The sequence below is a fragment of the Pinus tabuliformis genome, chromosome 8 (assembly GCF_031772625.1).
Source record: "Pinus tabuliformis cultivar Carrire ecotype Pingquan chromosome 8, CPIR1, whole genome shotgun sequence".
NCBI lineage: Eukaryota > Viridiplantae > Streptophyta > Pinopsida > Pinales > Pinaceae > Pinus > Pinus tabuliformis.
The window spans coordinates 1,837,363,591-1,837,377,834 of record NC_142294.1 but is presented as its reverse complement, the minus strand read 5'-3'; the positions used below and the strand labels follow the sequence as shown (position 1 = coordinate 1,837,377,834).

Here is a 14,244-nt window from a genome sequence, read left to right as displayed (position 1 = left end):
TTTGCTTTCCACTATGTCACAAAGCCCTTTTACTCTTCCCAATTGTTGTGGTGTTTCTCTAAAGAACGTGTTGCTCTTTGTATCCTCATAATGTGCTATCATTTCCTCCGTGAAAATTGACCACGGAACAAGTTGTTTACGAGAACAAAGCCCTTCATACCATAAAAATTGATCCGGTTCTAAATATGAAGATGCAATACATACCTTTTGTAACTGTGGTACACCATGTAGATCAAAATATTGCTCCATCTGAAGTACCCAATTTACCGGATCCTTGCCATCAAACTTCCTCATCTTGCTTTTTCTTCATTTTAGGAGCCCAATCTTAAAACAACTGTAACTATGTACTTTCGGATATTTAAGTTCTGAAATTTTGACCTATAGTAGCCCTTTGCGTCCTCTTTCCAATGCCACCAGTCTCATCCAAATTAGATTCTCCAAGAAAGATTTATGCACAATCTCCCAAGATGACCTGATTATAGACCTTTCCAGAAGAGCGAACTTGTATGAAGTGCCACGTGTCACTGTTTCAACCTTTGGCTTTCAAAAACATATACAAGAAATTGCAGTCTGTCCTCTTTCTATACCTTCTTACGAAATTTCAATCCAATGCTGAGAGAGAAAGTTATGATGATTTTCCCGAGGTCACCTGTTTTGAATGTAATTTAGGAGTTTGCAAAAAGACCAACTTCCGTAGATCATATCTCCGTAAATATAGCGCGAAAAGCTCTAAAATTCAGACCCGAGATTTAGCGCGATTTCTTCTCAAATGGGTTTTTTTTTTAGCTTCTAAAACGTCGTAGAAAAAAAGTTATAGTGAAAATTCCACGATGACCTGTTTGGAGCAGCAAAACCCTACAATCCAAAGCTCTGATACCAAATGTTATGAAACCAGCTCAAGAAAAGATAGAAAATATAGATCAACGCCTTAGAATTCAGCCTCTTTGAGGGGGCAACCTCCTTTACATCACATAAATGAACAATTCTTGGATGATACAAATGAAAAGACCTCCTTTCTATATATAGGAGTCTAAGGGGTCATAACATAATCAGAGCCGACATAACAATAATAATGTAAGGGCACAATAATAACAATAGTGGGCTTCTATGTGGCACAATAGTAACAATATGGGCACTACATGGGTACATCAATATAATAAGTGGGTTGTACTAATAACAATAAGGGGTTACACTAGTAGTATAGGGGCCTAACAGAAAATTCCAAGATGACTTGTTTGAAGCAACGAACCCTAAGATCCAGAGCTCTGATACAAAATGCTATGTAACAAGATCACAAAATAGAAGAAAAGATAAATCAATGACTTGAAAATAAGCCTCTTCGAGGGGGAAACCTCGTTTTACATCACATAAATGAACAAGTTTTGGATGATTCAAATGACAAGACCTCCTTGGTATATATAGGTGTCTAATGGGTCAAAATATAATTAAGGCTTACATAACAATAATAATGTAAGGGAACAACAATAACAATCAGTGGGCTTCTATGGGGCACAAAAATAAAAATATGGGGGCTACACTAATATTATAGGGACCTAACACAATCCAAGGATATTTTTAATCCTTAATTAATCAAAAACAAATTAATATATTTTTAATCCTTAATTTTACTCTTTTTTTTTGGTTGGAAAACGATTTACATTATACTAACAAAAAATGGATACATAGGAAACAAACAAAAATGCATGGAGGAGCATGGCCCCAAGGCTCTACAAAGAGAAGCAAAAACATGACCATATACCCGAAGAAAGGGAAACCAGATAATATACCAGAAGAAAGAAAGTCTAGAGCTTTGACAACATTCGACAAAAGTAAAAAACATAATAGGTTGTTCATGGTGTTTACATATGAGACTGCAACAGCAACTACTCAATCATCTGACATTGTGAGAAACATAAAACAAGGCATGAGATGAAAAAAACTTGTTCAAGCTGAGCTAGCACCTCATGGGCCTTTGGGAGCTTGGGTTGGTAGCGTTTGATCATGTCACCCATTGCTTGGACCAACTTCAGCTCTAGTGCCAGAAGGGCCCACTTCAGGAGGTTCCTCCTCGATAAAACAACCATGGGGATTGGAGCATGGAGGAGAAGTCATTTTTCCAAACAATTGGATGCCCATGAATTGAATTGGGGAGCTCAATGACTCAAGAGCCAGAGATCTGCGTTTGAGGCTAGCAGAAATGGTGGAGGAAAATGAAGAGCCATGAGGGATCTAATTCAATTCAAAAGGACTAGGGGAAGGAGATGAGGGGAGCTCTAGAGGAAAGTTCAAGCCAAGGTCACAAGGAAAACGGTGGAGGGAGGAAGAGACATCACTAGTGTGGGCATTGGCCTCTACTATTCTACTTGTAGATTTATTGTGGTCTTGCTCTAATTGAATCTAGAGGTGATGAGCAAGGAGATTTCAAATTGCCTAGAGCACATTTCCAAGCCATTGATGCTCAACAACTTCCATACTTGAAACTTTCTGCCTTATCTATTTAGGGATGTCACTGTTGAAGAGATCCTTGTTTTCCTCAATTTTTGGGGTAGCTGGTAGGCGACCTCTTCCCCGCCCATAATTGTTGTGACGGACTCAGCATCTTTCTCGAGGCGTGAATTCTAGATGGGGGGCAATGGAATTAGTCATGAGCGCTAGGAGAATAGTGGCTGGAGGGGTTGAGAAACAATGAACACATGGTTGAGCATGGAGCGAATTGGCCAGAGAGGGAGGATGAATGCAACAAAGAAGAGACTTGTCTAGAAACTTAAATGTAGACAAGGTGGTAGCCAGGAGTGCATTAACGTGGTTTGTGTGGGGAAGTAGAGGAGGAAAATAATTTAAGAATGATGGTTGCATGGAGAGACAAGCGGTTGAGAAATGCTTCCAAGTTTGGGACAACTTCATGACAAGTGTTGGTGTTTAGAGGGGCTCAAGAAACTAAAAGGCCCCTAGATCTGGGTAAATCTGTAATTATACTTTTACTTGTAATCTCTTTTGGATATATAGAAACTCCTCTGTTCAAAACCTTGTCAATAAAAATACGAATTACCATTTGAATTCTTACTTTAAAAAAATAAAAAATATTCACAAACCGAATTAAAAAATTTATAATAAAGAAAATAAACTAAATTAATATGAATTCCTTCTACAAAATGTAAACCATTATTTTTTTTATTTGTTACGTAATGTGAGTCCTCATATGACTGGCATGCCTAACAATCACTCGAGGATTGCACTAGTCCTGGGCCACACCAACCCTTAGCATGATTAGTTTTTTCCCACAGAGTTTTGAATCGATGACCTTTTTACCACAGAGTATCTTAACAAAGCAACCTATCACCGTCTATTCTATGCCCCATGAACAAAATGTAAACCATAATCAAAAATTACAAAAGGAGATATTATTATTATGAATTTAAATAAAGATATTAAATTAACAAAATTATTATATTAAAAATAAATTATATTGATGATAATAATTATAATAATGATTAATATTCATTAATAAAGATAAACTAAATTAATGATTATGTTTATAATAATGATTAATATTCACTAACCCTAGTAGGGATGTTAAGGAGGCATTAATGATGGTAGGGGTTGATAGGGCAGGATTCCCCACTGGTCCACCCTTTGCACGCCACAAAACAAGTGAAATTTGATGGGACCTCGCCTTCCAAGGATGGTGGTAGAGACTCTCGAGCAAGTCATGACTGTGAAGTGGGCTACATGGTTTGGAACCTCCACGATGCTATTCCTTGTTGACAATTAGTTTGATCCACTCCTACTCCTTTGTTGCACTCTCATGCTGCTTCCAATGCTGACCATGACCTTTGGCCATAGTACAATGTCTTGAGCCCAGGGGACTTATCCATCTCCTCTGGATTTCCCTCCATCTTTAGTGGCCTTTTTAGAGGGTCAAGGGCTCATCTAGCCTTTTACTGAAGTACAACCTTCTTGGCATGATTTCTTGGTCACCTTCTTCCATCAACACCTCTTATATTTCTTGGTCTCACAATAGCTAAACATTTGTCATGTCTTGTTACCTCCTATTGTTATGACGCATCAATGTGCATGGTGTCCCAAGGGAGGGGGGAATGTGGAATAGTGGGTGGCTCCAAGTTGAGGTTTTGTGCCAAGTCCTCGATGTGTGGTTTTCATGAGCACACCTGTCTCGACATTTAGAAAGGAATTTAGCTAGTGGAGGAAGAAATTCACTAGGAATGGGAGCAATTCCCAGATTTAGATGCCATGGTAGGAGTCACTTTATGGGTACTAGACACAAGAAATTCACACGGACGACAAAATCATTACCTCCATAAAGTGGACCTTGACTAGCATGTCAAACAATTGCTTGGCAAGGTTCTGGTAGATCGATGTCAGACTCAAGTTAATCTCATGCATAGATTGGACAAGTTGAAGAACCTCATGTTGAACACAGAAGGAAGGTTAGCAAGGCTGGAAATGGGGTCACCACCTAGCTATCTTATTCCATCACCTTGCAAGGTCAAGGAGCAACCCATTAATCTAGATACTTCCTTGTCCTCCTAAGCTCGAGGTTCCCCTCTAATCATGCTGATTAATTTATGGATTTCTATGCTAGTTCTTTGGGGTTGTTGATACCATATCTCAATTGTTATTTTTAGTTTATTTAGCTTGTTATCTCAGACTCTATAAACTAGCAATGATGTTTTTTTATTCTATTTTGTTATTGGTTTTCCCAACTATAGGGAAACAAACACGTTGTTAACTCTCTAATCATATCTTGTTGTTTTTTAGTCAAAATTTGTTATTGGGACTACATACTTTTTTTGTTTGGTTTGGTTCAATCCTAAGTGTCATGCTAGAAACAAGGGACCTCGCAGATATGACATAAATATTTGCAAAATCTAATGCAAAGATCAACTTACAAAACAAAATTAATGAATATTCATTAAAATAAAATTTGATTTTATGAAATGATGTAATAAATTATTTAATTCATTTTAAAATTTTATTTTTATTTTTATTTTATTTATTCTGAAATTAAAATTGAATATGAATGTAAATACAACATTTCAATAAAAAAATTATTTCCATAATATCATAAAAATGAAAATTTCTTCTATGACATTTTGGAAATTATTTGTCTCATTTTATATTATAAATCATATAAAAAATAGTTATTATTTTAATAATATTAATATATTATTTAAATTCAATTATAAAAATATCTTTATTTTTATATTAAAATTAATTTTTTTTTATAATATTTTTATTTTATTTTCTAAAAATTTAATTAAAATTCAATTATTTTTAAAAATTATTATTTTAAACCCAAGTAATTTTCCTTAATAAACCTGAAAGCAATTTGATTAAAAACATTAATTTATAGGCATATGGAATGAATTATGTTAAACATAATATGCAACCATTAAAAAGTTGAGAGTTGCTATTTTAATGTTTTTGATAGATACGTTGAAAGTCGGTTTTAATATTTTTATAATAACTAGTAGTTGATGACGCATTATAGAGTATGTATATTTTGAAACTTTGTTAAAATATATTTATTGTAAATTTATTTGGATATCTTAGTTGCTTTATTTATTTAATACCTATTTAAGTGTCACATGAAAATGAAATATTCCTCTCATAATCTATCAACTTCAACTTTGTGAACGCATCAAAATTCGATTGAAAAAATATCATAATTTTAACATTGTATTTTAACAAGTATAGACATAAGTTGTATCATTGATTTTGCATATTTCATCAACAAACATATTTCTATAATATAAAATATTTACATATACAAGTTAAGTTTATTATTAATAACATATTTATTTTTAAATTTAATATTTATTTAAACAAAAATTGAAATATATGAAATTTTGCAAAAGTTTTTGTATTTTATATATTATTTAATTTAAACTTGTTAATGTTGATTATAATATTTATTTATTAAAAGTATTAAATAAAGCATGCAATAAATAGTTAATTTCATTATAATATTTATTTATTAAAAGTATTAAATAAGGCATGTAATAAATAGTTAATTTGATGATCAACTTTAAGGTCATTGTATCAAGTTCAAATTACTCAGCTATTTATTTAAATAAATAATACAAAAGTGTTTTTTGGCGAGATATGTTTAAGGGAAGTTGTCTTTAATTTTGAAAGAAATTGTGAAATAAGTATTGCTTGGATGTTAGGAGAATCTACCAATAATCAAGTATGGGCATTGATATTGTATCATGGTTTAAAAATTTTCAGATAAAGGGGAATCAAAAATGTAATCATAATTAAAAACTCTTCAATCATAATATAACAAATGAAAACCCAATTTATCACTTAGAATTCAAGTCTATATAGATTGATAATTAGAGTTCAAGGGTTTGTAAGATTTGTTGAGTCTACAGAATATTATCAAGTATTGGTGGCCTTTAATAGCCTAGTTGATATTAAAGCAAATGAGGTGTTGCATTAATCATTGAAATTTTGATTTTGGGTGGGGGTGTTGATCAATTCTTACCTCTCATGTTAAAAGTTCTACAAACCATAGAATATGTATGCCAATGAATATAATGGACAAATGTTCCAACAATCTAAAGTTGATGGTATGGAAAATAAATTTGGCTTGAACTTATTTGCTTCTCCTTCTTTCCTATGTATGCAATAGAAGGATGGATAATAAATGTGGAAGGATAAGTTTGAGCAGTGAAAGGGGGATTTTATCTCTTTTGTTGTTTGATCTCTATAGGTTCCGAAGGAATGTCAACATAGTTTTATTTCTATGTTAATAGTATGTTATTTTAGGCTCAAAGGTATGATAAGGTCCCATGGATTGAATTTGTTCTACTTTACTAGGGTAAGTGAGGCCTTTATTCTTGGCTTTTGATTCAATGGTATGCCCTTAGTTTGGTCATTCCTAGTTTAGAAGTTGCTAAGTATTTGATTGGCATTGGTATTTGGTTCAAATTTAAGGATCATAAGAACTCCAATTGTTATATCCCTTATGAAATTTCAAAACTTCATAGAGTTAATAAGAACAAGCATGCCATATTGAGGATCTACAAGTGGTATTTTCTCCTTTTGACAATAGGATGACAAGTCAAGTTGAATATCACAAATTCAAGAAAGTTAAGCTATTAGAAGTAGTGGCTTGTCAAAGGAAGAATTTAAAGAATTTGGAAACAAAATTCAACATGATTTATGAATTAGTCCCAAATTTTTCTAGGAGCTCACATTCTTTGGCTTCTCTTCCTAAGAATTTTAATTGTTTGGTTAGAGAAATAATTAAGGATGAAGAAGTAGTATAACAAATGTAACGGACATGCCAAATGAAAATGCAGCATTGGAATTCAATTTTCAAGGAGACATCAAGCAAGAAGCCCTCAACGAACATTTTTCTTCTAACTCCAAGTTTTATTATGCATTGTGAGGTTGTTTTGTTACTAGTTTATTTTATCAAGCTTTATACTAGTAAAGTTTATAGGGCTTTTTTTTTTTGGTGCAGTAAAGCTTTTCATTTCCTTGAATCAAATATTTATAATCATGTCCTCTAAAACATGTTTTGATCTACCACTAGGGAAACTAGACCGAATGCAAAAATTTAATTGCTTCAAAATTGCAAAAGATAGAGTGGTGTTCAGAGTTCTAGAAACCGAAATACAAACAATAGTTACAGGGCCTCTAGGTCCATTTTGAAACAAAAAACTATTGAATATAACCATAAAAGTATTAAAAACAAAGTAACTTAAAAACATTCAGACATATTTATCTGAGTTAGTAGCTTCAATGGGCATAGGCTCCTTGTTGCTAACTGGGGAGCAACCAGGATCAGGGGGAATGCCCATATGCTTCTCAAGATGCTCGAGGCTTCAGTTAATTGCAATCATGTGGCTCTACATTTGATTCAAGATTAGAAGAATGTCTTCCTTAATTTCATTTTTTCCCACGAGTACTCTACCCAAGAGAAACTTTAAATTCCAAGATGTCAAACATATACATATAGTGATTGTAATGACCTCTAGAATGCTTGGCATCTAGGAATCAATCCACTACCTCAACTAACACTTTTGTGTTCATGAGGGGCATTTATCATTTGCTAATTGCCTATTTTCCTAGGTAACTTCCTCCTGAAGTGGTTGGGGGATAATATCCCTAAATCTAGTAATTGGGCTCTCAGCGCCCACCTGAACTCTTGAGCACTCTCGTTCTTGATAATAAGTTGTGCCCCTATACACCCATACTCTATAAAAACACATGGTGTGAGTCTGTAAAAAGAGTTTAGTCCAAGAGTGGATAAGATTTTTCCTTACCCCAAGTTGAACCGATAAGTTTGCACTAGAGGGCTGAGGGAGATGTGAATAGTGCAGAGCATAGGCTTTGATGCAATATTGGAGCCTTGTATATGTTCTAAATACCCACTCACATTGAATAAATAGTGGACCCCATAACTACCTGGGAGAATGAGAATAACAAATTTTGCTACAATAAAATCATTAGAATTACTTACAAAAAATGAGAGAGCAGGGACAAACCTTTTCCAACCTATGTTACAGTCCCATGGAGGTGGCTTGCTAAGGAGGCCTAGGATGACCAAAGACTCTTGAAAATTTAACTGAGATGAAAACCTCTCCCTTAACCTAGTGCATGCGATAGTGTAATAGGAACAATAAACTTTATATTTATATTTCTAGATATGTAGGAATTTTATAAAATTATTGGGAAAGGCATTAATGACATAGCCTCTCTATCTTAAGGCTTTTTAAAAACTATCACATATTATTCTAGTCCCATATTAATATCTCAACTTTGGGAATGGGATATTGATCAGAGTATCAATCTTTCCCTAGAGTCACCTCACACCCCCAAATAAATGAGAGAGCCAATTTGTTATAATATTATATTTACAAGGTTATACAACAAATGTTCATGAAAAACAGTTTAGATAAACTAAAAACTATTTATATTATTAAGTTCTAAATTGTAAATTTAGATATTCAACCATTGTAACAAAGGGACAACATAGAATAACTCTCCTAGACTTTTGTAATTAAGGATATCAAACAAGTGAGGTATTTAAGCTTCAAGTTTCTTTATCTTTCCATGATGACCACTTAAGGTATGGTACCAAGGACTTTAAGGGCATTTCAGTTGTACAAGATCACCTTGCTTCTAGTTTCACATTATTATTGCCAATTGCAAGTATGCTTAATAGGGTTCAATTGTGTTTGTTAATTTATTTGTATAATATTTTCATATTGAAAGGTATTTTCTACATCCCAATATGAGGGATATGTGTAATTCCTTCTATGCTCAAGATAGAGTTAACACATAGTATTTAAAAGCCATTAATAGCAAAAAAAAAAACTTCAATGTCAACCATAAATAAAATATTCTAATCTCCATCTTAAGTAAAATATCTTTATATGAACCATATATAGAGAGAGAAATTAGTTAATTGGGTTTAAACAATTTCTTATTCCCACTAATATGTTCCTTTTTCTTCCTAGTATGAGGGAGATGTTTAATTCCCTTAGTGCTTAATATAAAGTTACACCCGACATTTAAACAAAAAGTATTAATAACAATAAGTATTTGAATATGGATAATTAAAAAAAAATGAACGTTCCCATCAAGTAATCTCTCTCTCTCTCTCTCTCTCTCTCCCCACACACATAGAGAGAGAGAGAACTTTCCCTCATTTCAAAGATGATACTTAGAGTAAAATCTATAATCTTCAGGGCACAAGGCTAGGCAACAATAAGACTTGAATTCATTACAATAGCATTAATATGAAGCTACCCATTGTATATAAAAATATATTAATAATAATAAATTTTCAATATAATTCATAAATAAACTAGAAATTGCCCCTATACGTGCAAAGGAACACCAAAGGAATAAAATATTTTGGAAGATCATCTCACCATGAAAATAGGCCACTATTGAATGGATGCACATAAGGACTATCAAACTCTCCAATTGAAGTGCCACGAGGCAACCCACTGGGCACAACCTATGCATGACAACAAAGTGTTGATAGACTTTGCTCAGGCTGTTTCACGCTTGGCTATTTGTCTTTTCTTTGTCACTTGGTGGCACCTACCCTGGATTACCGTCAAGGCATGAGATCGATCTTTGTCGGGTTTTAGAGGCCAATGACTCATTCCCCAAGGCGCATAATGTTTCCTCCCGCGAGATTCCACTAGACTAGTCGACACTACTTCGGGGTTATGGTAGTCAAGCATGATACGAACAAGATTTTACCATTCCTAGTGTTATACAACAAATGATTGTTTAACTTTTAACATCATATCCCCTTCATCTTGTAGGCTTCAAAGCTAAAAAAGTAGTCATTGTGTGTACTTTTCATGCTATATACACCCTTCTCATTGTAGAGTCAAAAGTTGAAATGGGAGTCTAGCTAGATCCAAACAAAATTTCTCATGTTTTTATGAAATTAGTATGGAATATTCTTCTCGGACCAGCGATAAATATAATTTTCTATAGGCATAATGCTTTCTAATCCATTACACAACTCTAAATAGTGTCATCAATATAAAAAGTTAAAGTTTACAAGGAAAGTTTTTTTAATTAAACGGGTATAAACTTTTTCAAATTGTGAGGAGCCATAATGCTCAACTTATTTTGAAATTGTATAAATCACATATTCATTGATTTGGAAAAGCATGGATTGGATTGCTACAAACAAAGAGAAAACTCTTGGATTACATGTTTGATATATTAATGGTTAGAAAATACATGGATTTTATTTATAAAAAAGTACACATTAATAATTCTTTGACTATTATACTATGTGATTTTGAAATGGCTTTTAAATTTAAAAGATTTTTTCTTCAACATTGAATTTTGAGCTTGATGTTGTAATTACTTCTTAAATTAAAAATAATATTATTTGACAAAGAAAGAATAATATTATTTGACGAAGAAAGAATAGTATTTCATGAAGAAATAGTAATTTAAGGCTTTTTGTCGTGTGGATGTGACAATGGAAATTGCAAACCAAAATGCAATTTTTGTGCCTTGCTCATATTAATGTGTGGCTTCCCTAATCAATCGCCTCTAATATTTACGCATGCATTCACTGCTTAATCACTGCTAATATTTATGTATTAATATTTTTCTCAGGTGTGTTTAGAAAGGTATAAGTACTCTTGACTTCATTATTTAAAAGTAACATGTCAAGCAATAATTTATGAAGCATTGATAGACTTCAAACGCTAATGACCATTAACTCCATTATTTAAAATAAACACAACAACAATGGTTTATGATAAATTGGTGTGTGGGATTTAAATAGATAGGGGTTACATATAAGCATGGCAATTTTTTCGTGAATATTGTACGATTTTTGGAATGGAATGGAGGTCCAAAATAATAGTATTTTATGAAGAAATACTAATTTCAGGGATTTTGCTATGCTGATGGGGCAATGGAAATTGTAAACCAGAATGCAATTCTCATGCTTCTCTTGTATTAGCTACGTTGGTTAATTGCCCCTAATATTTTATGTATATTTTTACTAATTAATCGACGCTAATATTTATGTATAGATTTACTAATTAATATTTTCCTTGGAGTCTCGATAAGCCACACAAGTAACACATGCTCACAACTGGGAGAGTATTGAAATATGTTTGTGTGTTCTCTAATAAATCACTTATCTTGCGGGTTCAGTGTGTGTCACGTGCTCGCTAGTGGAACAATGTAAAGTGGTCCCATGACAGATGATACATTGCTTTTTAGTTAATTGATCAAAGTGCAATATACTATTGCGTTGTTTTATTTTCAAAATTGGATGGACTTTAGGATTTTATAATATTTTTTTCTTGTGTGTTACGATGTTTTCTTTCGGAAATAGCATGTGTAAATATTTTACAATATTTCTTTTGTGTGTCATCTTTGAATTTCTATTTTTAATCAGCCTATAATGAATTCAGAATTCAAATTTGAATCAATATAATATCAGTGCATCATAACATCAAAATTCGACGGTCAAATTCTATAAATAAAAAAAGAAACAAAAACCATTCACATTTCGTTGAGAGCAATAGAATATGGAGATCTGTAACGTTACTTCGCTTTTATGGACATTACTTTTACTCTTTTCTTTTTCCATTTTCCATCTCAGTCCCTCCCCATTTTCTTTCGCCTTTCAATTATCATACCATCGACATCCTCGTCTCGAAAATGTTTTTGATCAAGAGACTCTCCTTGGAATTCTATCTGGAATCACCTATGATCCATCTCAATCGTTAACCACTTCGTGGAAAACCAATGTTTCATTCTACGAGTGGAGAGGTGTCATATGCAGTCGGCATAGATAAAGAGTGGTTTCACTCAATGTTTCATCCAAGGAATTGCAAGGTATAATCTCTCATCTTCTTAGCAATCTCTCATTTCATATAATGCTTGACATTGCCAATAAAAATTTTCATGGTAACATTCCCTATCAATTTGGAAATTTGTTTTTCTTATAGATGCTTTACCTATATATGAATCAACTCCATGGTTCTATTTGATCCACTCTTAGTCACTATCGTAGTTTACACGTCATCTATACGGTGTCATAGTTTATGAGTCATCTCTATGGACTCTAACGAGCTCATAAGGAACATGTAATGGACAACACTCCAATGCCTTGTGAAGCAAAATCTAGGCATCCTCCTCATTTCCCAACTCCACCATAGCCTTTAAAGCCTCACAGAGTCTGGAATATGCTCCAACCCCTTCCTCAACACTTGACTCTTGTTTGAATCATCCTGTTCAAGATTTGAAGCTTGCATACATGGTTTCACCGAATTGGGGATCACCTTTACACCATGCGCAACAAAATCTTTGGCTTCATCCGGACTCACCAATATGCAAGCCTCCAACCATACATCTTCATTCTTTAGGAAATCTTCACAATATTTTTAATTAAATGTCGTGCAACCTGTATCTTCTCTGCAACCTCCTCTAGCCTCGTCATCACAATCCAACCAGGAGGATGCTTTAGGTTAATCCGAGTTGCCAACTTTAGCAACAATCTGGCCTTTTTAATATATGAAATCTTTGTGTCGTTGGTAATCTCCATACTCTTGAGATCAATCATATACCATTTAGGATCCATGACAGTCAATCCTAAAATTGAATCAAAGAGTCTATCGAGCTTTAAAGACAACATAGTACCTCTCCCCTCTCCAACATCTGTGAAATCGATCATTGGCTTATGCTCCCATGGTGTCTCCGTGCCACCCACAACCTTGTTTTTCAGATCCAATGCACTAGCGTGCTCCTTCTCTTGCCCGACCTTCTCAATTAATGTATTTGGAATGGGACCAAACTCTCAAAGCTCTTTTTTTATTCTGAAGTGAATAATCCCCAATTTCTGGTATATTTTCCCACTCCTTGGTGGAGAGCGTATACAATTTCCTCTTAATATTTGCAAACTTCTCTACAATTTTTTGCAAACTACTCTATAATTTTTGGGTTTAAGGCTTTGTACTTCTCAATCTCTTGTTTTAGCCTCGCCTCCCACTGGTCCTTGTAGTGAGATTCCATTCTTTTATCAATGATCTCCCATATTACATCGACTTCCTTGTCGTCCTTATCATATTCGGAAGAGTCAAACAAACCCACATAATTACCCTCAAATTCATCGAACTTTTGGTTCTTATCATATCCCTTCTCATCATCTACTTCCTCCTCCTGTTCGACACCCATGGCAGTGGCACCGCCCTTTCTCCACCCTCTGCCTCTCGTCATCTACTTCTTTCTCCTCTTTAACACCCACGACACTGGCACCACCCTTGCCCACCCTCTACATGTTGCAACATTGCCTATGGTGGTGGCGGACCGGTCCAGGGCAACCCTCGCAAGACTGATATCAAATCGTGTGGTGAACCTTGTGGCCCCTCAGTCGAGCCATACCACACAGTTTGGTGGGGGGTATTTTGTTGAGAAAATCCATCTGGGGCCAGGGAACAACTGACACCTACATCCTTCCTATAACTAGGAGTAATGATGGTAGCAGTCACAAGTAATCACTATGTCAAGTTGCAGACCCTCTCAGTGGCATCAACACCTCCTTCGATTGACAATTAAGCCTATATGTCGATCCATGTAGTCGATTGAACAATTTATTTCCTTGCTCGCATGTACGTCGTGAACTGAATTTTATTGCCTCACTCGCCTATACATCATGTGAACCCGAGTGACTTTTCCATGTATTGGATTTTAACTGGACAGAGGACG

The 14,244-nt window shown here is 34.3% G+C and overlaps 1 pseudogene; it reads right to left on the bottom strand.

Annotated features, from left to right (window-relative positions):
- Nucleotides 1-12,582: 12,582 nt before the first annotated feature.
- LOC149243620 (protein STABILIZED1 pseudogene) lies at nt 12,583-13,755 on the bottom strand (annotated as a pseudogene).
- Between the last annotated feature and the right edge of the window lie 489 nt (nt 13,756-14,244).